Consider the following 26682-nt stretch of genomic DNA (forward strand, 5'->3'; position numbering starts at 1 on the left):
CGTGCTCTATGATGGGGAGTCATATCTGTCTGTTATGGGGAGTAATATCATCCTCTCCCTTTCAGGATACTAATAACAATTTAACAGGCTGGGTGAACACAGCCTGCAATGCTGAAATTATTATCATCCTCTCCCCCTCTTCCTCCCCTGGCTCTTAGGATGCACATCTCAGCGGAGCGAGCCACCCCCCGCGAGGCGAGGACTGAGCCAGCCCCTGTTCCCCTCCTGGCTCTTAGGATCCGTATCGCGAGGGGGGGAGGCACCCCCCGCGCGGCGAGGACTGAAAGCCAGCCCCTCTTCCCCCCATGGCTCTTAGGACCCCCATCGCTGTTGGGGGGAGGCACCCCCCGCGCGGCGGGGACTGGGAGCCAACCCCTCTTCCCTGCCTGGCTCTTAGGACCCCCATCGCAGGGTAGCAAGGCACCCCCCGTGAGGCGGGGACTGAGAGTCAGCCCTTCTTCCTCCCCTGGCTCTTAGGACCCCCATCGCAGTGGGGGGATGCACCCCTGGTGAGGCGCGGACTTAGAGCCAGCCGCTCTTCCCCCCCTGGCTCTTGGGATCCCCATCGAAGGGGGGGAGGCACCCCCTTGTGGCGGGGACTGAGAGCCAGCCCCTCTTCCCTCCATTTCTCTTAGGACCCCCATCGCAGGAGGGGAGGCACCCCCCGCGAGGCGGGGACTGAGAGCCAGCCGCTCTTTCTCCCCTGGCTCTTAGGACCCCCATCGCAGGGAGGGGAGGCACCCCCCACGAGGCGGTGACTGAGAGCCAGCCCTTCTTCCCCGCCCAACTCTGAGGATCCCCATCACACGGGGGAGGCACACCCCGCGAGGCGGGGACTGAGAGCCAGTCCCTCTTCCCCCCATGGCTTATGACCCCCATCGAGGATTCTAAGATCCTTAGGACCGACCTGGAGGGCTGTGGGTATTAGGTGGCCAAGAAGAAAACTCAGATCTGCCGACGACCGCAGGTAGCTTACTTGGGATTTACTATTCGACAGGTGTCCGAAAGCAGCCTGGGATCCGAAAGAAAGCAGGTCATTTGCAATCTTCCGGAGCCTAAGGGCAGAAGGCTGGTGAGAGAATTCCTAGGAGCTGTGGGGTTTTGTAGACTGCGGAGCCCAACTTTGCAGTATTAGCCACGCCTTTGTATGACGTCACAAAGGGGGCGGGGACTGGGAACTTTTGGAATGGGGATTCCAACAACAGCAAGTCTTTCATGACTTAAAGGAAAAACTTCTGAAAGCCCCAGCCGACGGGCTACCCGATCTCACAAAGCCTTTTCCATTGTATGCGTCAGAGAAAAGATGGCAGCTGGACTTTTAACCCAAACTGTGGGGCCCTGGCTGAGGCCGGTGGCCTACCTCTCTAAGCAGCTAGACATGGTTTCTAAAGGATAGCCCCCCTGTTTGAGGGCCTTCGCAGCAACTGCCCTGCTAGAACCAGATGCAAATAAGCTTACTCTTGGGCAAAACCAGAACAGAAAGGCCCCCCATGCTGTGGTGACTGAGAGCCAGCCCCGCTTCCCCCTCTGGCTCTTAGGACCCCCATCGCAAGGGTGCGAGGCACCCCCGGCGAGGCGGGGACAGAGAGCCAGCCCCATTTCCCCCCCTTGCTCTTAGGACCCCCATCGCAGCGGGGGGAAGGACCACCCGCGAGGCAGGGACTGAGAGCCAGCCCCTCTTCCCCCCCTGGCTTTTAGGACCTCCATTGCAGCACGGGGAGGCATCCCCCGCGAGGCGGGGACTGAGAACCAGCCCCTCTTCCCCTCCTGGCTCTAAGGACCCCCATCGCAGGGGAGGTAGCCACCCCCCACGAGGCGGGGAATGAGAGCCTGCCCCTCTTACCCCCTGGCTCTTAGGATCCCCAACGCCTGGAGGGGAGGCACCCCCGCGAGGCTGGTATTGAGAGCCAGGCCCTCATCCCCCACTGGCTCTTAGGACCCCCATCCCGGAGGGGGGAGGCACCCCCGCGAGATAGGGACTGACAGCCAGCTCCTTTCCCCCCCTGCCTCTTAGGACCCCCATCGCAGGGGGAGCAGGCACCCCCCGCGAGGCGGGGACTGAGAGGCAGCCCCTCTTCCCCCGTGGCTCTTAGGACTCCCATCGCCGGGACCCCCCTTGATGCGGGGTGTAAGATCCAGCCCCTCTTCCCCCCCTGGCTCTTAGGACCCCCATCGCAAGGGTGCGAGGTACCCCCGGTGAGGCGGGGACAGAGAGCCAGCCCCACTTCCCCCCCTTGCTCTTAGGACCCCCATCGCAGCGGGGGGAAGGACCACCCGCGAGGCAGTGACTGAGAGCCAGCCCCTCATCCCCCACTGGCTCTTAGGACCCCCATCGCAAGGGGGTGAGACACCCCCCGCGATGCGGGGAGTAAGTGCCAGCCCCTCTTCCCTCCCTGGTTTTTAGGATCCGCGGTGGACTCACAGCCTGTTTACGGTATTCGGAGTGATATCATCTCCCCCTCTGGAAATTATAAACTATTTCACAGATGGGGGTACACCCTCGGTGTGCAGAGGGTGTACAGCCGTCTGTTTTGGGAGTAATATCATCGTCCTCCTCCCTGAATATTAAGAACAGTATCATAGCTGTGTTTCTACTGCAGGTGTGATTGGGCGTCACATCCTCCTCTCCCACGTGGAAATTAGAACCGATATCAGTGGGGGCGTGCACACCTTCTGTGATATTTAAAGTGACATCATCCTCTTCCCTCCAGGATCATGAGAACAGTATCCCTGGGGGGGTGTACACTTTCTGCGATATTGGGAGTAATATCTCCCCCTCCGCCTTGGAATATTATTAAGGACCATCTCACACGGGGGTGTACACTTCCTGCCATATTGGGAGTAATATCGACCTCTCTGCCTCTGAATATTAGGAACAATATCACAGGGTGGGTGTACACCTCCTGCTCTGTTATGGGGAGTAATATCTATCTATTACGGGGAGTAATATCATCCTCTCCCTTTCAGGATGTTAATAACAATATCACAGGGTGGGTGATCACAGCCTGCGATACTGGAATTATCATCATCCTCTCCCCCTCGGGATACCAGGAACAATATCACAGAAGAGGTGTACACTCCCTGCGATTTTGGAAGTAATATCCTACGCTTCTTCCGTGAATATTAGGAGCAATATCACCGGGTGGCTGTACATTCATTGCTATGTTGGGAGTCATGTCATACTCTACTCCCTGGATATTAGGATCAGTGTCACAGGGTGAGTGTACACCTACTGAGATATTAAAACTAATATCATGCTCTCCATCCCTGGATATTAGGAACAATATCACGGGTAGGTGTACACCCCCTGCGGTATTAGGAGAAATAATACGATTAATTATTAAGCATCAATCTTAATAATATTATTAATTGTTAAACATCAGTCTTAATAATTATCAATGGTAATATTAATTAATAGTATAACATTATTAATCATTAATGATTATTTTAAATGTACGATTGCATGATTAAAATTATCTGTATTAATGTCATTTTTCAATATTAGTTATTAATCTTAATATTAATTATTGTTTTATTACCAACATCACTTATGACTGATTTATGTAACATTGATTAATAATATCATTATTTTATTATTAATAGTGATATTGTTATTAATAGTAATTGTTAACATTTTTAATCCGTATTAACTTTTACTATCTCTATTGCAATTATTAATATCGATGATTACTATTATTAATATATTTATTAATATTAATAATTAATATAACTGTTCCCGATATCTGTGGGGGAGAGGATATTACTCCCGATGTCGCTGAAAGTGTACACCCCTCTATGATGTTTCTCCTAATTGCCAGGGCGTAGAGGATGACATTATTGAAAATATCGCTGCGGGTGTACCTCCGTTCAGTCATCTTGTTCCTAGTGTCCTGGGTGGGAGCGGATGATATGACTCCCAATATCGCAGGGGGCGTAGACCTCCCCCGTGATACTGTCCCTAACGTCCAAAGGTGGAGAGGATGATATTTCTTCCAATTTCGCAGGGGGTGTACACCACCCCTATGATATTGATCCTAATATCCAGGAGGTGAGAAGATGATCTTAGTCTCACTATTGCAGGAGGTGTACACTCCCTAGGGATATTGTTCCTAATATTCAGGGACGGAGAGGAAGATCTCACTCCCAATATAGCAGGGAGTGGACACCCCTTCTGTGACATTGTTCCTAATAGCCAGCGGGGCAGAGGAAGATATTACCCCCAATATCGCAGGGGGTGTGCGCCCCCTTGTGACATTGTTCCTTATATCCTGGGAGGGAGAGGATGATACTGGTGGCAATATCGCAGTGGCTGTACGCACCCACTGTGATATTGTTTCTTATATTCAGGGGGAGAAGATGGTATGACTCCCAATATCGCAGGGGTTGTGCACACCTCCTGCGACATTGTTCCTAATAACCCGAAGGGGAGAGCCAAATATTACTGTCAATATCGCAGGGGGTGTACACCTCTTTGGTAATATTGTTCTTAATATCCATGATGGGAGAGGATGATATTACTCCCAATATCGTAACAAGTGTACAGCCGCCTGTGATATAGTTTCTAATATCTAGGTGGAGAGAGGACAATATTACTGCCCATATCTCATGAGCTGTAAAACCCCTTCCATATTTTGCCTACAATCCCGAGGGGAGAGAATGATACTACTCCCAATATCGAAGAAGGTGTACACCCCCCTGGGACATTATTCCCAATATCCACGTTGGGAGATGATGACATTACACCCAATATCGCAGGGGATGTACACCCACCCCGGGATATTGTTCCTTATATAGAGAGGGGGAGGGGATGATATTACTCCCAATATCGCAGGGGCTGTACACCCCTCCTGTGATATTGTTCTTAATATCCTAGGAAAGAGAGGATGATACTACACCCAATATCTCAGGGGGTGTACACCCACCTCCTTCAGATATTGTTCTTAATGTACTCCACCTCCCCCGACCAGGGATATTGTTCCTCATATCCAGGGGAAGAGAGGCTAACATTACGCCCAATATCGCAGGGGGTGTACACACCCTCTGTGATGTTGTTCCTAGTATCCAAAGGTAGAGACGATGATATTACTGGCCATATCGCAGAGGGTGTACGCCCTTCTGTGATATTGTTTTTGATATTCAATGGGGGGAGAGGATTACATTAATCCCAACATGGCAGAAGGTGTACAGACCCCGTGATATAGTTCCTAATGTACAGGGAGAAGAGAATAACATTACTCTCAATATCGCAGGGAGCGTAACCCCCACGCCCCCCGTATATTGTTCCTAATATGCAGCGGGGTAGAGGCTGATATTACTCCCAATATCGCAGAAGGTGCACACACACCTGTGATATACTTCCTAATATCCAGCGGGAAAAGGCTGATATTACTCTGGATCTCGCAGTGGGTGTACACCCCCAAGCCCCCCGGGGTATTGTTCCTAATATCTAGGTGGGAAGACGGTGATATTGCTGACAATATCGAAGGGGGTGTACAACTCTTCTGTGATATGGCTCCTGATATCCAGGGGGTGAGTGGATGATATTACTCTCAATAAAGTAGGAACTGTACACCACCCTGTGATTTTGTCCTTAATAACCACATGGGGAGAGGTGATATTACTCCCAATATTACAAGGGGTGTACACCTCGTCTGTGATATTTTTTCTTGTATCCAGGAAAGGACAAGATGATATTACGACCAGTATCGAAGACATGTACAGCCCCATGGGATATTGTTCTAAATATACAGCTTGAAAAACGATCCGATGACTCCCAATATAAGAAGGTGCACACCCCGCCTGTGATATGAATCGTAAAATCTAGAAGAGTGAATGACATTGCTTTCAAAAACACACGGGGTATACACCCCGTCTCTGATGTTGTTCCTATCATATAAAGGAAGAGATGATGATATTACTCCCAATACCGCAGAAGGTATATACCCCCTGTGATACTGTGCGTCACAACTAGTGGGGGAGAGCATGATATTACTTCAAATATGACAGCGGCTTTACACCCCATCTGTGACATTACTCCTAATTTCCAGTAGCAAAAGTAGGATGTGCCTCCGAATAGGCCTGTGATATTTCCCCGACTATTTAGGGAAACACAGGATGACATGACCCCAAATCCCGCAAAAAGTGTACACCCAGTGTGTGATATGGTCCGTATATGCGGAGGTGCAGAGGATATTAGTTTTCATATAGCAGGCTGTGTACACACACTCTGTGAAGTTGTTCCTAATAGCAGGAAAAAAGAGAATGCTCACAACGGACACAGGTCACATCGCAGGGGGTGAGGCACCCCCCGCGGTATGGGGAGTAAGGGCCACCCCCTTTCCCCCCCAGCTATTTATTATGATCCACATTGCAGGGGTGTGAGTCACCCCCTGAGATATGGGGAGTAAGAGCCACCCCCTTTCCCCCCCCCCCCGGCTATTTATTACGATCCACATGTCAGGGGCGTGAGGCACCCTCCGCGATATGGGGAGTAACAGCCACCCCTTCTCCCCCCCCTCGCTATTATGATCCACCTCGCAGTGGGGTGAGGCACACCCCGCGATATGGGGAGTAAGAGCCACCTCCTCTCCCCCCTGAGTTATTACGATCCACGGTGGACTCACAGCCTGTTTACTATATTGGGGGTAATATCTCCCCCTCTGGAAATTATGTGCTGTTTGACAGATGGGTGTACACCCTCGGTGTGCAGAGGTTGTACACCTGTCTGTATTGGGAGTAATATCATCCTCTTCCACCCTGAATATTAAGAACCGTATCACAGGTGTGTTTCTACTCCCTGCGATATTGGGTGTCATATCCTCCTCTCCCACACTGAAATTAGAAACAATATCAGTGGGGGCGTGTACACCTTCTGTCATATTTAAACTAATATCATCCTCTTCTCTCCAGGATCATGGGAACAACATCCCTGGGGGGGTGTACACTTTCTGCGATAAATGTAGTAATATCACCCCCTCTGCCTTGGAATATTATTAAGGACCATCTCACACGGGGGTGTACACTTCCTGCGATATTGAGAGTAATATCGACCTCTCTGCCTCTGAATATTAGGAACAGTATCACACGGTGGGTGTACACCTCCTGCTCTGTTATGGGGAGTAATATCTATCTGTTATAGGAAGTAATATCGTCCTCTCCCTTTCAGGATATTTATAACAATATCACAGGGTGAGTGAACACAGCCTGCAATACTTTAATTATTATCATCCTCTCCCCCGCGGGATACCAGGAACAATGTCACAGAAGAGGTGTACACTCCCTGCGATATTGGGAGTAATATCATACTCTTCTTCCGTGAATATTAGGAGCAATATCACCGGGTGGCTGTACATTCATTGCTGTGTTGGGAGTCATGTCATACTCTACTCCCTGGATATTAGGATCAGTGTCACAGGGTGAGTGTACACCTACTGAGATATTAAAACTAATATCATGCTCTCCATCCCTGGATATTAGGAACAATATCTCGGGTAGGTGTACACCCCCTGCAGTATTAGGAGAAATAATACGATTAATTATTAAGCATCAATCTTAATATTATTAATTGTTAAACATCAGTCTTAATAATTATCAATGGTAATATTAATAGTATAACGTTATTAATCATTAATGATTACTTTAAATATGTTTATGCATGATTAAAATTAATTATTAGTATTGTCACTTTTCAATATTAGTTATTAATCTTAATATTAATTATTGTTTTATTACCAACATCACGTATTGATTTAATTAACATTAATTACCGATATCATTATGTTATTATTAATAGTGAGGTTGCTATTAATTACTAATAGTAACCATTAATATTTTTAATCCGTATTAACTTTTACTATCTTTATAGTAATTATTTATATCGATGATTTCTATTAATTATTATATTTATGAATATTAATACTTAATATAATTGTTCCCGATATCCGAGGGGTAGAGGATGTTACTCCCAATATCACAGAAAGTGTACACCCCTCTATGATGTTATTCCTAATTGCCAGGGAGTAGAGGATGACATTATGAAAAATATCGCAGTGGGTATACATCCCTTCGGTCATCTTTTTTCCTAATATCCTGGGTGGGAGAGGATGATATGACTCCCAATATCGCAGGGGGCGTAGACTTCCCCCGTGATATTGTCCCTATCATCCAAAGGTGGAGAGGATGATATTTCTTCCAGTTTCGCAGGGGATGTACACCACCCCTGTGATATTGATCCTAATATCCAGGGGGCGAGAGGATGATGTTAGTCTCAATATTGCAGGAGGTGTACACTCCCTAGGGATATTGTTCCTAATATTCAGGGACAGAGAGGATGATCTCACTCCCAATATAGCAGGGAGTGGACACCCCTTCTGTGACACTGTTCCTAATAGCCAGCGGGGGAGGGGAAGATACTACCCCCAATATCGCAGGGGGTGTACACCCCTTGTGACATTGTTCCTTATATCCTGGGAGGGAGAGGATGATACTAGTGGCAATGTCGCAGCGGCTGTACACACCCACTGTGATATTGTTCCGAATATCTCGAGGGGGAGAAAATGATATTACTCCCAATATCCCAGGGGGTGTACATCCTCCTGTGACATTGTTCCTTATATTCAGGGGGAGAAGACGATATTACTCCCAATATCACAGGGGTTGTACACACCTCCTGCGATATTGTTCCTAATATCCCGAAGGAGAGAGTATAATATTACTCTCAGTATCGCAGGGGGTGTACACCTCCTTTGGAATATTGTTCTTAATATCCATGATGGGAGAGGATATTACTCCCAATATCGTAACAAGTGTACAGCCGCCTGTGATATAGTTCCTAATATCTAGGTGGAGAGAGGATGATATTACTGTCCATATCGCATGAGTTGTAAAACCCCTTCCATATTTTGCCTACAATCCCGAGGGGAAAGGACGATACTACTCCCAATATCGAAGAAGGTGTACACCCCCCTGTGACATTATTCCCAATATCCACGTTGGGAGACGATGACATTACGCCCAATATCGCAGGGGATGTACACCCACCCCGGGATATTGTTCCTTATATAGAGAGGGGGATAGGGTGATATTATTCACAATATCGCAGGGGCTGTACACCCCTCCTGTGATATTGTTCTTAATATCCTAGGAAAGAGAGGATACTACACCCAATATCTCAGGGGGTGTACACCCACCTCCTTCAGATATTGTTCTTAATGTACTCCACCTCCCCCGACCAGGGATATTGTTCCTTATATCCAGGGGAAGAGAGGCTAACATTATGCCCAATATCGCAGGGGGTGTACACACCCTCTGTGATGTTGTTCCTAGTATCCAAAGGTAGAGACGATGATGTTACTGGCCATATCGCAGGGGGTGTACACCCCTCTTGTGATACTGTTCTTAATATTTAGGGAGGGAGACAATGATAGTACTGTCCATATTGCTGGGGTCACAATACCCCCGTGACGTTGTTTTTAATATTCAGTTTGGGAGAGGATGATAATAATTTCAATATAACAGGGGACACCCCCCCCCCCCGTGATGTTGTCCCTAATGTCCAAGGGAAGAGAAATGATATGACTCACAATATGTCAAGGGGTGTACATCTCCTGTATAATATTCTTCCTAATATCCAGGGGGGATTAGAATATTACTCCCAATATCACAGGGGGTGTACGTGACCCCTTTTATATTGTTTCTAATAACTAGGGAGGGAGAGGATGATATTACTCCCAATATTGTAGGGGTGTACACCCCTCCCGTGACATTGTTTTTAATATTTAGGTAGGGAGTGGATGATATTACTCTCAATATCTCAGAGGGTTTACACTCTTCCTGGGATACGGTTTCTAATATTAAGTGGGAGAGAGGATGATATTATTCCCAGTATCGCAGGGGGTGTACACGTCCTGTTATTTTGTTCCTAATATCCAGGTTGGGAGAGGATGATATTACTGCCTATATCGTAGGAGTTGTACACCCCATCAGTGATATTATTCCTCATATTCAGGGGAAAAGAGAATGACATTACTCCCAATAGCGCAGGAGGTGTACACACCCCTTTGATATTGTTCCTAATACGCAGTGGAGGAGACGATGATATTACTGGCCATATCGCGAGGGGTGTACACCTCCTCTGTGATATTGTTTTTCATATCCAGGGGTTAGAGGATGACGTTACTCCCATGATCGTAGTGGGTGTACACCAATTCTGTGGTATTGTTCTTAATATCCAGGGAGGGAGAGGATGATATTACTGTCACTATCGCAAGGGGTAGACACTCCTTCTTTGATATGGTTCCTAATATCCAGGGGGGAGAGTATGATATTAATCCCAAAATCGCTGTGGGTATACACCCCTTTTTGATATTGTTCCTAGTATGCCGGGGGAGAGTCTATGATATTACTGCCCATATCACAGGGTGTGTACACCAGAACTGCTACATTGTTTCTTATTTCCAGCAATGAAGAAGTTGATATTACTCCCAAAATGGAATGGGCTGTAAACCCCCCATAAGATATTGTTCCTAATATCCAGGGGGAAAAGGATGATATTACTTTCAATGTTGCGGCAGGTGTATAATCTGCCTGTTATATTGTTCCTAATATCTGGGGTGGGGGCGGCGGGGTGAGAACGATATTACTCGCAATATCTCAGAGGGTGTACACTGCCCCTGTGATATTGTTCTAAATATCCACTGGGGTAGAAAATTATATTACTCCCAATATCGCAGGTGGTGTAAACGCCCCCCGTTATTTTTTCTAATATCCAGGTGAGGTAGGATGATATTACTCCCAATATCACAAGCGGTGTACACACCTTCTTTGATATTTTTCCTACTATTTACTTGTGGAGAGGATGATATTACTCCCAGTATCGAAAGAAGTGTCCAAGCCCCCTGTGATATTGTTCCTAATATCCAGGTTAAAAGAGGATGACATTACCCCCAATATCACAGGGGGTTGGCTGTACACTCCGCCTGTGATATTATTTCTAATATCCAGGGGAAGAGAGAATAATATTACTCCCAATATCGCAGGGGCTGTACACACCTTGTGATATCGTTCCTAATATCAATGAGGGGAGGAGATGATATTACCACAAATATCAGAAGAGGTGTACACCTTTCCTGTGATATTGTTCCTAATCTCCATTTTGGGAGAGGATGATATTACTCCCAATATCGCTGGGGGTATACACCCCTTCTGTGATATTGTTCCTAACATCCACAGGGGAAGAGATTAATATTACTCCCAATATCCCAGGGGGTACACGTCCCCACTGTTATATTGTACCTAATGTCAAGGGGTGGAGAAAATGATATTACTCCCAATAGCGCCGTGTGTATACACCCCTCCTGTGATATTGTCCCTAGTATCCAGGGGCTAAAGATAGATATTACTCCCAATATCCAGGGGATAGAAGTTGATATTAAACCAAATATCACAGTGGGTGTACACAACTCCTGTCATATTGTTCCAAATATCCAGGCAGAGAGAGGATAATATTACTCAAAACATTCCTGGGGGTGTACACAGCCCTCTGTGATATTGTTTCTAATATACAGAAAGGGAGAGGATGATATTACTCTCAATAAACAAAAGGGTACAATTCCCATGTCATGTTGTTCTGAATATCTAGGGTGAGAGAGGATGATATTACTCCCAACATTGCAAAAGTTGTAAACACCTTCTGTGATATTGTTCCTAATATCCGGGGAGAAAGAAGATGATATGACTTTCAATATCGCAGGGGGTGTGCACCCCCCTCCCCATGATATTGTTCCTAATATCCGGGGGAAAGAGGATGATGTTACTCCCAGGATCGCAGGGGGGTGTACACCCCCCTGTGATATTGTTTCTAACATCCAGAGGGGGAGAAGTTGATATTACTTCAAACATCGCCGGGGGTGTACACCCCACCTGTGATATTGTACTTAATATTTAGCGGGAGAGAGGGGGGTGATATTACCAACAACGTAGGGGAAAGTCAACCCCCTCTCCCCCGCTGGATATTACGAGCCATATGACAGGGAGGTGTCCACCCCCTACCATATGGAGAGTAATATCACCCTGCTCTCCCACCACCTCCAGCTTCTTTCTGCTAAGGTCCCCTTGCCCCTCCAGGTGGCTTTCTTGGGCAGGGCATAAAAGAAATTACGTGGTTTTCTTGCTCAGATTTGTTCGCAAATCCACGAGAAATACTCAGGGAGTCTTGCAAAAATCCGGTGTTACAGCAGCTAAGTCAGCCAGCTAGCCGTGCCCTACAGTTGAGATGGTATGCCATGATTCCCCTCTCTTTCACCTGCTGACTCCTCCTCAGCCTTCTGGACTCTGCTTAGGTGCCTCTTCCTCCAGGTTGTCCGCTCCCGTCCCCACCCTTCCTTACCTGCTCTCCTAATACCATGGGCTGATCCAGCGCAGCATTTGTCACACATCTTACAGCTGCCTGCCTCCAGTCTGTATCCGGACTCCACGACCTGAAGGTAACGGCTGCATCTGCCTTGATCATCATTGTATCCCTTGCTCCTACAACAGCACCTAACACAGAGTAATTCCTCAGTCAACATTTTCTGGATGGGTGAACAAAAAATAAATCTACACAAGTGAAAATTAGGCTGAGCAGAAATGAAGCAAGTGATAAAGTACAAGAGAAGGTTATACCTGTTATTCTAGGCATGCTAATTCTAATTTTAGAATTGCTGTGGTTATTTCATGTTACTCTGCCAGGCTTCAGTGTTAGGCAAGGGCAATTCTCTGTGTAAGCAGGAATAGCTTTCCTGAAAGGTCCTGTTGGTCCTGGGAAGTGATGGTACATGGGACTCATCCCTCAAACCAGAAGGCTAAGCTAAACTAGCAGGAGAGCTGCAGCAGGAACTTTCTGGGAGGAAAGAAACAGCATGCTCTGTGTACCACCCATGTGTGACCAGAAATAAAGGATGCCCACCATGTGAAGACTGACCAGGATGCAGAGAGAAGAACGTCAGGCAAGATCCCACCCGTGCTTAGGGACATAACATGTTTATTAGCATCATTAAGTACTAGCTGACATGCATAGAGCATTGAGTATGTGCCAGGCACTGTGCTAAGCACTTCACATACACTATTTCATGGGATCCCCACCGTGGCCCTATAAGGTGAAACTTATAAATATCACCATTATATAGATGGGGAAATTGAGGCTTGGAGAGGTTAAGTTGTTTGCCTGAGGTCACAAAGCTGGTAAGCAGCAGAGCTGGAATCCAAACCAACAGAAATTCCACCTAGATACCCAACTCCTCACTGCCGTCTATCCTTGGAATGGAATGGAATGGATTTGAACGGAATAGAATGGAATGGAATGGACTCGAATGGAATGGAATGGACATGAATGGAACGGAATGGAATACAATGGAATTTAATGGAATGGACTTGAATGGAATAGAATGGAAGAGACTCGAATGGAATGGAATGCAATGGAATGGACTCGAATGGAATGGAATGGAATTGACTCAGATGGAATGGAATGGAATGGAATGGACTCGAAAGGATTGGGATGGAATACAATGGAATGGTCTCGAATGGAATGGAATGGAATGGACTCGAATGGAATGGAATGCAATGGAATGGACTCAAATGGAATGGAATGGAACTGACTCAAATGGAATTGAATGGAATGGACCCGAATGGAATGGAATGGACTCGAATGGAATGGACTGGGCTCAAATGGAATGGAATGGAAAAGAATGGAATGGAATAGAATGTACTGGAATGTAATGAGTTTGGAATGGACTTGAATGCAATGGAATGGAATGGACTCAAATGGAATAGCATGGAATGGAATGGACTCAAATGCATTGGAATGGAATGGACTCGAATGGAATGGAGTTGAATGGACTCATATGGAATGGAATGGCATTGAATGGACTCGAATGGAATAGAATTATAACAGAATGGAATGAACCCGAGTGGAATGGAATGGAATGGAATGAAAGGTATTCGAATAGAATGGAATGGAATGGAATGGAATGGACTCGAATGGAATGGAATATAATGGAATGGGAATGGGAATGGAAGGGATGGGATGGGATGGGATGGGATGGGATGGAATGGAATGGAATGGAATGCAATGGAATGGACACCTATGGAATGCAGTTGAATTGAATGGACCCGAACGCAATGGAATGGAATGGAATGCAATGTACTCAAATGGAATGGAATGGACTCGAATGGAATGGAATGAACTCGAATGGAATGGAATGGAATGCACCCAAATGGAATTAAATGTAATGGAATGGACTCGAATGAAATGGAAAGAATGGACTCGAATGGAGTGGAATGGAATGGAACGGAATGGAATGGAATGGAATGACATGGATTGGATTCGAATGGAATGACATGGAATGGACTCGATTGGAATGGGTTGGGATGGAATGATCTAGAATGGAATGGAATGGAATGGACTCAAATGGAATAGAATGGACTCGAATATAATGGAATGAAATTGGCTCGAATGGAATGGAATGGACTTGAATGGAATGGAATGGACTCGAATGGAATGGAATGGAATGGAATGGAATGGAATGGAATGGAATGGAAGGGAATGGAATGGACTCGAATGGAATGGAAAGGAATGGACTCAAATGGAATAGAATTTAATATGGAATTACAAACCACAGTGATATAACACACATGCATGAAGATTTCTAACATGCCATCCTAAATTAAGTCACTGTATCAGTCAGAGTCCAAGTATAGGAAACAGTCACTACCCATGCAAACCTGAAGAGACCTTCATACAAGGGAGCTGAGGCAGCCGCAGCCTGCAGCTCTGTCTTCTAGTCTTGCAGGCATTCATTTAGTTAGTGGAAGCATATCTCCTCCCAGAGCCCAGGCTGCAAGAGTCTGAAATGGAGCTGTTAGCTTTCCAGCCTCTGTATCAAAAGGGCACACCAGAAAGAGGCTAGAATGAATGGTTGGGCACTAACAAATATTTTCACAACCTAAGCCCATACTCGCAGTTGTTTGCTGAACAGACAATCAATAAATCAAACAGCCCTTCCATGTAGAAATTAAGAAGGAAACACAACACCAAAACTCATTATTAAATAGCATTTTGTATTTGAAAACTCATTATTAAATAGCAAATAAATTGCACTAAAATACAAAATTGTAGAATTTGTATTCTGGGAAGCCACAGTAACAAATCCCTGTGACAGAACCCACGAAGTAGAGGTCTCCTGTGGGAATGATGACCGAGGCCCTCGCCACTGCTCCACCTGCCCCTACAGGGATGCCCTGCTTTTCCAGTTGCCCTTACTCTGATGTGCATCATGGCAGGAAAAAGTGGGCTGCTGCTTTCCTTTAATGCTTTTTGTCCCACTTTATTTTTTACTTTTGCCTAGTATATCTTTTCATTCTTTTATTTTCAACTTTTGTAAATCTCTGTTTTAGGTGGGCTTCTTACGTACAACTTGGAGTTGGGTTTCACTTTTTGATTCAATCTGAAATCTTTTACTTTTACCAGCCTTCAGGTTATGTGTATAAAGTTATGTGTTTACATGTATAGATACAACGTTTGGTCTTACTTTTATGACATGTTTTTGTAGCTTTTTGAAAAAGTTTGTGTTCTCTCTGTAGTTCTTCTGAAATTTAGAAATGCTTGCACTATTTTGTACTAGGGGTTACTTTTGGAATTTTAACTCTATGTAATTCCCTCTCCTTCGGAATCCTCATACAACACATCTTAGCCTGTTAGTTTCCTGTTCCACATTGTGATAAAACTGTCATTCATCTTGCTCCTTCTTCCTTCCATCCCTCTCCTCTACAACTTGATTTTAGTGAATAACATCTTAGCGCCTCCCTGTGATTATAGGTGAGACAGTCAACAAACCTCTAACCACCGACCTTTTCTCCTCTGCCCTCCACTCACACTCTGCTCCATCACCCTCAGCCACACAGCTGACGCTGTAGAGATTCACTGACATCCAGTCTGATGGACACTGTTTCTCCAGCCGAAACTGCTCATGAGAACAGTGAGTATTCCCTGAGTTCTCACATGATCAATAGTGTTTGTTTGCAGACTGGATACAAAAGATGGTTTGACTGGACATAAAATTCATGGGCCATCCTTTCTTCCTGGAGGATCCCATAAGTAAGGATTACTCCACTATCTGAAGAATTTGGAGAAATTTGAAGCCACTCTGATCTTTTCCCTCAGTAAGAGATGACATGTTTGTTTACCCATTGGGAGGTTCTTGCTTCATCTTCAGAGTTTAATAATTCCTGTAGGATATGGCACACTCATAACCTGTTCTCAGTCAACCTTCCCCAGCATAAAATTTGCCCTCTCACAATGTACACTTCCATCTATTTTTACCTGAGCAGAATTTTCCTGAACATTATCTTTAAATATTTGTTCTGTCCTTTTGTTTTGTTTTCCTGTTTGAAGATTCCAATGATAAATATGCTGGAACCCCTCTCCCTGTTCTCTTCAGCTGTAATTTTCTTTCTAGTTCCTTTTAAACTCATGATTACGGTTTCATTCTTATTAATTCTCTCATTCGTATTTTTCCATCACCTTTTTTGTGTTTCCCAAAACATCTGTCTTCTCCTGGGCCCTTCCAATCGCACCTTCACCTCTGTGGTGGTTCTCCTGGCTGCTGCCATCCTTTCTTCTGCCAACTTGACTTTGTCTCCTGCTGTCTCACTAGGTTGTACAGGTTGAGCATCCCTAATTCCAAAATCCAGAATCCTCCAAACTCCGGAACTTTTTGAGCATGGACATGATGCCACAAGTGGAAAATTCCATACTTGACCTCATGTGATGGGTTGAACAAAATTATTAAAAATACTGTATAAAATTACCTTCAGGTTATATGTATAAGGTGTATGTGAAACATACATGAATTTCGTGTTTAAGCTTGTATCCCAAGTTATCTCATTATGTATACGTAAATATTCCAAAATCTGAAAAAATCCAAAATCTAAAACACTTCCAGTTCTAAGCATTTGGGATAAGGGATACTCAACCTCATTAAAATCTCTTTTCTGTTTTGTGGCATTCCTGCACTGGGATCTTCTGCCACAGAACTGCTTCATGAGTTTCCTGTTTTTTTCATTTATGATGAACTGTCTGGTCATGATTCCATCCTGCTTCACAGACACATTTCCCACAATTTCCTTAGAGAATATCCATGCAGTGATGGTCACCTTCTCTAACAGGCATTTCAGAGTGAGGTGGGACTTCCTAGGGCACCGGTTTTGCAGATGCCCTCAGGGTGGGGGAAGGGCAGCTTCCAGCCTTCCCAGTTCCAGCACTCTCTCCCCCAGCCGCTACCTGCATGTGAATCCCTGGGAGACCCCACAGCCCATGTCTCTGAGTAAAACTGGATCCAGGAAGCCCTTTGCTGTCAGTGGTCCTCCCTGGAACTTCTGCACTCTGCAAGCTGGAGTTGAACATCTGCGACTCAGCCTCTCAGTGCACAGGGTATGTGGGGCTCGACTTCTAGACCTGGCCCTGACGAGTGCTTTTGTTAGCCTGAGCCCTTCTGCTCAGTTCCGCCTCTACTATCGCTGCCCAGGCTTAGCTGCTTTTGGTAAGCCTCATGCACATTTTAGAGTGTGTGAATTGCATCTGCCTCTTATTTCTCTGAAAATGGAGTTTTTCATCCCTTCCTTCCAATTCTCCTTCCAGCCTTTCTTGATTTCCAGAATGAGAAATCACTAAGTCATATACTGAGCCACAAATAACATTATAAATGTGACAATTACATGATAATCTTTGGGGGGAAAACATTCTGTGATTTCTAACATATTTACATAAAAATATCTTACACTAAAACACACCAGTTGAGGGCACTGGCCAGAGATAAGATTAGGTTAGGCCAAGCAAAGCTGAGAAGACCATTGTTAAAATTTCAATCATGTTCCTTTATCTTTTCAAATTAACTGAATATTGTTATTAAATTTCTTGTTTTAGTGTTGAATAGCACCCCTTTTCCCTGCTTCACTTTAGAATCAATTTAGAGACAAAGGATTCAGGCCAACTGAGGTTATCAGCATTATCACTAATAATAGCTGGACTGGCGGATGCGATTCAGATTCACACAACAATGGATTTCCTAATCTAAATCCTAGACTGAGATGAAGCCAGCCAGCCGTAAGCATTGCTTAATAACCAAAGCCTCCCCAGATAGGCTTCTTGCCCTACAGCACTGAAGACATGTAAGAAACAGACCAAAATGTACAAATATCTTTCATTCCTCAAAGGAAAAAGAAGAGTTACACATGCCTGTTTCTCACCAATAAGAGGGGTCAGGGCAGAGTGAGTCTGGGAGAGAGAGTTCTACCACCACGGTTCCCAAAGCATCGTCTAGGGGCCTGTTAGGGGAGCCCGAAGTCTAAACTATTTCCACAGTTTCACTAAGATATGATTTTCCTTTTCCATCCTCACATTCGTTAGTGTGCAGTGAAGTGCTCCAGAGACCCCAGCATGCTACATTACAGAAGACTGAACTCAGGAGAGATGAGGAATAATCCCCTCCATCACACCAGACACCAGGAGGGTGTGCCAAGGTGTGAGACATACAGTCCAACATGCTACACTATGGAAGACTGAACTCAGGAGCAGAGATGAGGAATAATCCCCTCCATCACACCAGACACCAGGAGGGTGTGCCAAGGTGTGAGACATACAGTCCTTACTCTTGTTTTGTTTTGTTTTGTTTTGTTTTGTGAGATGGAGTTTCCCTTTTGTCCCCCAGGCTGGAGTGCAATGGCCCGATCTCGGCTCACTGCAACCTCTGCTTCCTGGGTTCAAGCGATTCTCCAGCCTCAGCTTCCTGAGCAGCTGGCATTACAGGTGCATGCCACCATGCCCGGCTAATTTTCTGTATGCCTGGCTAAGTTCTGTATTTTTAGTAGAGACAGGTTTCACCATGTTGGCCGGGCTGGTCTCAAACTCCTGATCTCAGGTGATCTGCCCACCTCGGCCTCCCAAAGTGCTGGGATTATAGGCGTGAGCCACTGCACCCAGCCCAGTCCTTACTTTTAAATAAATGGAGAAATATTTTAAAAATTGTTTTAATTTCTAATGTGGCAAACGTTAATAGATATAACTCACATGACCAAAATCTCTTTGGGGTCCTCAGTAATTTTAAAAAGTGAAAAGGACCCCTGAGACAACATTTGGGTTTGGAACTGCTGCTCCACTAGGGGAAGAAATACCAGAACAGAGAATATGTGTTCCCTGGGAGATAAGGCCTTCCCAACTACCTCCCCTCCTATCATCGAAATAAGTTTTCTACATTTCTTTAATATCATGTTTTAAAATTCCTTTTAAAAGACTGAAATCATCAGCAGAAGGCACGGGATTAGCTTAGCACAGTCAGTTTAGACTAGTTACCCACAGAGGACTACAGAATGGACATCACAAGGCATACATAAGCATAGAGGTGAGAAGGGCCGTGTTCATAGTTGACAAGATTACATTTCAGGTTAAACTGGTAACTAAGATAACAGGGAAAAAGACAATTAACAAAGAAACTGTAATCATCCATCAGCCTAATTAGCCATAAAGCAAAGTCTGTTGGGAATTTAATGAACATTTGTTAAAAACACAAATATTATAGGAAGTTTTTTATACAGTCATGGGTAGCTTAACAAGGGGGATACAATCTGATCCGAGAAATGCATTGCTAGGTAATTTCCTCATTGTGTGAACATCACAGAGTGTATTACACAACACCTACACAGCTAGGCTACAGACCTATACAACATATTAATGCACTGAACAGCAACTGTAACATAATGGCAAGTATCTGTGTATCTAAATATATCTGAACATAGGAAAGGTACAGTAAAAAAAGGAAAAAATCTTATGTGGCCACTACACTACACGCGGTCGGTCATTGACCAAAACATCGTTATGTAGTGCATGACGGCATATCTCCTCAAATCTGACAATTCTAAACAAGTAAAGATGTGGAAGAATTAGATAAACAGAAAGCAAGTACATCCTTCAAATAGAGAATCTGTATTTTTTTCACACATCAATAGAATATTTACAAAAATCAATTATAAAGAAGGCCACAAAGGAAACCTTAATCATTTCAAAGAATTAGAGATCTTAAAGGCCAAACTCTCTGGTGGTAATATAATAAAACTAGAATTCAATAAAGTTAAATAAAATCACAGCTATTTGAAATTCGAAGTCCACTTCTGAACACCCTTGGATCTGGGAGCAAATTGGCACTGCATGTGTGCCTGGGCTCCTGAAGGGCCTCACATACATGGGGAAGGGCAGAGAAAGAGAAACAACAACATCCACTACCTCTATTTTTAAAGTCAGCCTTACTACAAAATACAGAAAGTATTCTTCACTGGGCAGACCAAATCAACTTTGCTCAATCTTCGCCTTTGGGTTCCTTTAGATTTATAATGAACTGTAAGCATTTACTGAGTGATTATTATAAAGGCACCATTTGAAGTACCTGATGCCCTTTTAATGCTGTAATGCCCCTGTGAAGTAGGTCTTACTATTATCCCTGCTCTAGAGATGAGAAAACTGAGGCAGGGAGAGATGAAGAAGCTGGCCCCAAGGCCACACCACTGAGGAGGGAGGGGCCAGACCTGGAGAGCAGGGGGATCCCACAATCTGTGCTTGTGCCTTCCTGCTCTGCTGCTTCCCAGCTAGCGTGTGTGCTGGACACAGCCCTCAGTGATCTCAACTTTGATTATCTAATTTTAAAGAGACTTCTCAAGTTTATTGTCTTTTACAAAAAAGGGATGTAATCTAGCAAGCCAAAGCAGAACCAAGCAGACTTTGTAGTTTTCATCAATTTTCTGGACGCTCCAGCCACTTTCCTCAGGTCCTTTAGCAATGTGTGGACTGCTCGCCCACCGCTGCCCCGAGGTAAGGAAGCACCACACTACAACCTCACGCAGGCTGGATTAAAACATGTCCTCCACTTCAGGCTTAGGAACCAGCGCCCCTCCTACAGCTCACAAGTTGCTCAAGCAGTGGTCTGTGAGAAGTGATTCTATTTTTGGGGTTGTCCCTTTTCTCTGCTTTTCTTGGGAACCATTTTGACTCTGTCAAATGTTCACTGACTTCTAGCACTGGCAGAAAGAACGTCTGCTTTTTTATCTGAAACTAAACTGTTACACAACTTATAATTTTATTTTGGTAAAAGCATTCTTAGCTGCTGTGTTTAGTCATACTCTACAAATTATCTTGTTGGTAGGATAAATATGGTGAGAATTAAAGAAAAATGAAGATGGTAGTGGATATTTGCAGACTATTATCAATACCGGCATTTCAAACTTCCAATATAATTTGGATATTTGCCTGGAAGACAAACTTTTTTTGGCATGCCATATAATGAGGAGCCTTATATTCCCAGTGTGCTCAAACTGCCCTGACACCACCTATCCACCGTCGTCAGCAATCTATGTTCAATTTTTCTTAAAAACATCAGTTACAAGGTCAAATTTAATTCAACTGAGGTCAGACTCTCAGGGGAGCTGAGGAGCACTTCCTTCAATGGAAATGGCCATTTCTGAGTGGTGACAACACTGTCATTTCTTGGACCTTCTTTAACAAATCTGTTCTCAGGAGCATTAACATACTTTGCTAATACATTTTAATCTGGCATTTTTATGGGGGTAATAATAGGAAATGCCTGGAATTAAATAGCCTACAACCAATTCTTGGATCAACAATCAGGAAAACTGAAAAACATATATGTAAATATATCTTTTTCTGTATAAGAAAAGTCCTGCTAACTTAGGAAATTAGAGGATATCTTTGTGTAGAATCTTTTTATAAAGTGGAAATAGGCCAGGCATGGTGGCTAACGCCTGCAATCCCAGCACTTTGGGGGCCGAGGCAGCCAGATCACCTGAGGTCAGGAGTTCAAGACCAGCCTGACCCATATGGCAAAACCCCCTCTCTACTAAAAATACAAAAATTAGCCAGGTGTGGTGGCAGGTGCCTGAAATCCCAGCTACTCGGGAAGCTGAGGCAGGAGAATCACTTGAACCCAGGGGGCGGAGGTTGCAGTGGGCCAAGATTACACCACTGCACTCCAGCCTGGGCGACAAAGCGACTCTGTCTCAGAAAAATACAAAATAAAAAAATAAAGTGGAAATAACTTCCTCTGCTTCTAACTATGCAGTTTGCTTGAAAAAAAAAAAAAGTAACCTGTAGGTGCAGTACAACTATCAGCACAAATGTAATTATCTTAGAGTATCTTAATAGTTCCTACTTCAAGTAGAACTTATGAAGGAGTTTAACTGTGGTAAAAAAAAAAAATAATTGGAGTAACTTAGAAAACATTTATGTATACAATAGTTGGTTTGTATGCTCAGTCACTCATTCATTTTAGGAATAACAAGTGCCTACTACTTGCCAGGTGCTTGGGATATAGCAGGGCCTACTGAATAAATTATTATACAACAGTAAATTAGCATTGGATTGTGTTGCTTAAAACAACACTCACCAGAGCAAACAAAAGCCTGATTAGCAATATGATCTGAAATTTTAAAAACAACCCTTTTCAACAGTTCCATCTAATTTGCCAGGTCATTATTTTATAATGTCATATGGGATTGCTGGGTCAAATAGTATTTCTGGTTCTAGATCCTTGAGGAATCACCACACTGTCTTCCACAATGGTTGAACTTATACTCCCACCAACAGTGTAAAAGCATTCCTATTTCTCCATGTCCTCTCCAGCATCTGTTGTTTCCTGACTTTTTAATGATAGCCATTCTAACTGGTGTGAGATGGTATCTCATTGTGGTTTTTATTTGCATTTCTCTAATGACCAGAGATGAGCTGTTTTTCATGTTTGTTGGCTGCATAAATTTCTTCTTTTGAGAAGTGTCTGTTCATATCCCTTACCCACTTTTTGATGGGGTTGTTTTTTTCTTGTAAATTTGTTTAAGTTCTTTGTAGACTCTGGATGTTAGCCTTTTGTCAGATGGATAGATTGCAAAAATTTTCTCCCATTCTGTAGGTTGCCTCTTCGCTCTGATGATAGTTTCTTTTGCTATGCAGAAGCTCTTTAGTTTAATTAGATCCCATTTGTCAATTTTGGCTTTTGTTGCCATTGCTTTTGGTGTTTTAGACATCAAGTCTTTGCCCATGCCTATGTCCTGAATGGTATTGCCTAGCTTTTCTTGTAGGGTTTTTATGGTTTTAGGTCTTATGTTTAAGTCTTTAATCCATCTTGAGTTAATTTTTGTATAAAGGTGTAAGGAAGTGGTCCAGTTTCAGTTTTTTGCATATGGCTAGCCAGTTTTCCCAACACCATTTATTAAATAGGGAACCCTTTCCCCATGGCTTGTTTTTCTCAGGTTTGTGAAAGATCAGATGGTTGTAGATGTGTGGCATTATTTCTGAGGCCTCTGTTCTGTTCCATTGGTCTATATATCTGTTTTGGTGCCAGTATCATGCTGTTTTGGTTACTGTAGCCTTGTAATATAGTCTGAAGTCAGGTAGTATGATGAAAAGATTATAAATCATTCTACTATAAAGACACACGCACACGTATGTTTATTGCAGCACTGTTCACAATAGCAAAGACTTGGAACCAACCCAAATGCCCATCAGTGATAGACTGGATAAAGAAAATGTGGCACATATACACCATGGAATACTATGCAGTCATAAAAAAGGATGAGTTCATGTCCTTTGCAAGGACATGGATGAAGCTGGAAACCATTATTCTCAGCAAACTAACATGAGAACAGAAAACCAAACACCACGTGTTCTTATTCATAAGTGGGAGCTGAACAATGAGAACACATGGGCACAGGGAGGGGAACATCACACACCAGGGCCTGTCGGGGGGTGGGGGGCTAGGGGACGGATAGCATTAGGAGAAATATCTAATGTAGATGACAGGTTGATGGGTGCAGCAAACCACCATGGCATGTGTATACCTATGTAACAAACCTGCACATTGAGCACATGTATACCAGAACTTAAAGTATAATTTAAAAAATTTTTTTAAAAAGTCATATGATGCATTTAAGAAAGTCACTTAATTTACATCAGAGGAAAATCAAAGTTTATAGACTTAGGAAATAAAGTCGTAATGAAAAAGCTCTTCACGGCTGTCAGGACAGCTACATTTTTGGTCTCTGTCCTTGATTCCATTGTGACCTTCAGCCCATCTCTCTGGGCCCCATTTTCTTGTCTTTACCTCTTGGGTCATAAATGGATCTCCATGCAGCTGTCATCCCTCTGCCTAAATCCTCCTCAAAAGAAAATCAAAATAGTGGCTAACACAGAGTACAGACTGTTCCAAGAGCTTCCTATGATGGAACTAATCTAATCTTTATAACAGTGCTCTGAGGTAGATGCTAAAATCTACCAGATACTATGGATGAGATGATGAAGTCATATGCTTGAGATCCCTGAGTAAATAAATAAGAAAGAGACAGAATTCCAACAGCGGCCGTGTGGCTGCAGAGCCTCTCTCCCTCCCTGCCTCACCCTCGAGTCCCCGCCTGGGAGGGCTCAGAGTCACTCACTAAGCATCTTTCCCATGCGCTGCTGTGAGGCTGCTGCTATTAACTTGCTACTATGGAGTAGTCATTAGTAGAAATTATGAAAAAAATTGAAAAAAAATCTTCATATAGTCAGAGATTCTAGCCTGAGATGTCTTTCCTTATTTGCTTATTATTATTTGTAAAAACAAGGTCTCCCTATGTTGCCCAGGCTGGCCTCAAACTCCTGGGCTCAAGTTATCCTCCTGCCTCGGCCTCCCAAAATGCTGGGATTGCAGGCATGAGTCACCGCACCTGGCCACCTTTCCACATTTAAGAGATCCCTGGGAAACTGCGAAGCAGGAGTCCATCTCCAGACATGAGGAGCAGGTGGGCTAAAGGAAACAGGACTGGGGAGTCTTGGAGGGGCAGAGCAATGCCCAGGGACACAGAAACTTTTGAATAAAGACAAGAGAGACCGACTCTTCGCCTACATCTAAAGCAAATGAAAACATAAAAATAAATGATGGCAAGAAACTAAACTAAAAATACACTACCCCTGAAAGTATGTGACACTGGATGTACTATCTAATTGGTCTGCCACAGGTACAGAATGAAGTACTTCAGATAAGTTAATTTATCAAATAACTAAAATTAGATATATAAACTTTACGATTCTGAAAACCTTTTACCTACAGATGTGTGTACTTTAGGAAACACAGCATATTTAACATTTTTATAAATTTCAGTTGCACACCGTGCAGCTTTCAGGAAGCTTTCACACCGTGCACTGCCCTGCATGCACCTCCCAAGCCTCGGGCTGTTCATGCCTGGCTGTCAGAAGTCACCTCCTGGCTGCCAGAGGGGCGAGGGGGCAGGCTGTTCTTCTCAGTGCTATAAGCAAGCCCAGGACTCCAAGGGAATGATAACAAATGTGTAAAAACCACAGTCACATTAACGTATAGGCTCAGGACCCAGTTCTACTTCCTCCAGACAGCTTTTGGGTACTGGTCTCCCTCTCTGTGTTTACAGCCATCCTGGGTTTGCTGGGCACCTCCGAGTTCATGGAAGTGCAGCTCCTCACTGCAGTTGGGACACACTTACTCCACTTTGACAAAGGGGGTGTTATTTTCAGCAGTGGGTGAACAGCAGTGAACAAACCAAGCCCCTGCTCCTGGGGCTCAACTGGGATGGGAACGCAGACAACTTAAACACGTGACCACTGGCGTACCTAAGGGCCAGGGAATGCTGCTGACATGATGGGGGTGGCGAGGCCAAGGTCCCAGCCAGGTAGGCTTGAGTTGGTATTGCTACATCCTTGTGATCACTGGCAAACAAGATTTCATGGTGGGAGTGTGACTAGAACTGGATTTCAAAGTTTCTTGAAAGCACTAGTTAGGAAAGACAAGGTACATTGATCTGCAGACAGGAGGTGCTCAGCGACGCCAGCACTGATGGGCTGCTCCTGCCTTGAGTGAAGAGCATCTGCCCCTGGACAGTGAACAAAAGGTGGGGCCATTTTATGCCTCCAACAAGACATCTGGCTCAAACTCAACTTCAAAGATTAGAGTAAAAACGAAACTTCCATTCCAAACTACTTATCTTTATTTTGGCAACTGGAACAATCTGTAATTGAACACTAAATTCTATTACTAACTTTTATCCTAAGGCTGTGTAGTAATTATTGATTAGTCTCCGTTTAAAATTGCTGTTTAGATGGAAAAAATGATTTCACATAAAACATTAGTTGAAAGATACAGGCTGGGCATGGTGGCTCACACCTGTAATCCCAACACTTTGGGAGGCCGAGGCAGGTGGATCACTTGAGGTCAGGAGTTCAAGACCAGCCTGGCCAAAATGGCGAAACCCCATCTCTACTAAAAATACAAAAAATAATTAGCCAGGCATCATGGTGCATGCCTGCAATCCCAGCTACTCAGGAGGCTGAGGTAGGAGAATCACTGGAACCCAGGAAGCAGAGGGTGCAGTGAGCAGAGATCGTGCCACTGCACTCCACCCTGGGCAACAGAGTGAGACTCCATCTAAAAAAAAAAAAAGATACACATTAAGTTTTTCACACAAATTCTTAAGGGCAGATATTACTAAATGCCATTATAAAAAAAGGAAACCTTTTATCAAGCATTTTTAAAAAATGCTTCTACATTTCTTATTTATAGGTATTCTAATAATACTGCGTGACATTACGGA

The 26682-nt window shown here is 44.3% G+C and overlaps 1 protein-coding gene across 21 annotated transcripts in view; it reads right to left on the bottom strand.

Annotated features, from left to right (window-relative positions):
- Window positions 1-26682, bottom strand: part of LOC134810473 (putative hydro-lyase KRH_21160) — a 158096-nt gene that overhangs the window by 84970 nt on the left and 46444 nt on the right. For 13 of the 21 annotated variants that reach the window (XR_010158642.1, XR_010158643.1, XR_010158641.1 and 10 more), the window contains 2 exons: window positions 14758-14909; window positions 908-12537 (listed from right to left, as the gene is read on the bottom strand). The gene's annotated coding sequence lies outside the window, so the exon portion shown is untranslated. Of the gene's footprint in view, window positions 1-907; window positions 12538-14747; window positions 14910-26682 lie in introns of all 21 variants that reach the window. The other 8 variants (XM_063814958.1, XM_063814957.1, XM_063814956.1 and 5 more) reach the window with 7 other exon arrangements.

This window comes from Pan troglodytes, chromosome 6 (genome assembly GCF_028858775.2).
Source record: "Pan troglodytes isolate AG18354 chromosome 6, NHGRI_mPanTro3-v2.0_pri, whole genome shotgun sequence".
NCBI lineage: Eukaryota > Metazoa > Chordata > Mammalia > Primates > Hominidae > Pan > Pan troglodytes.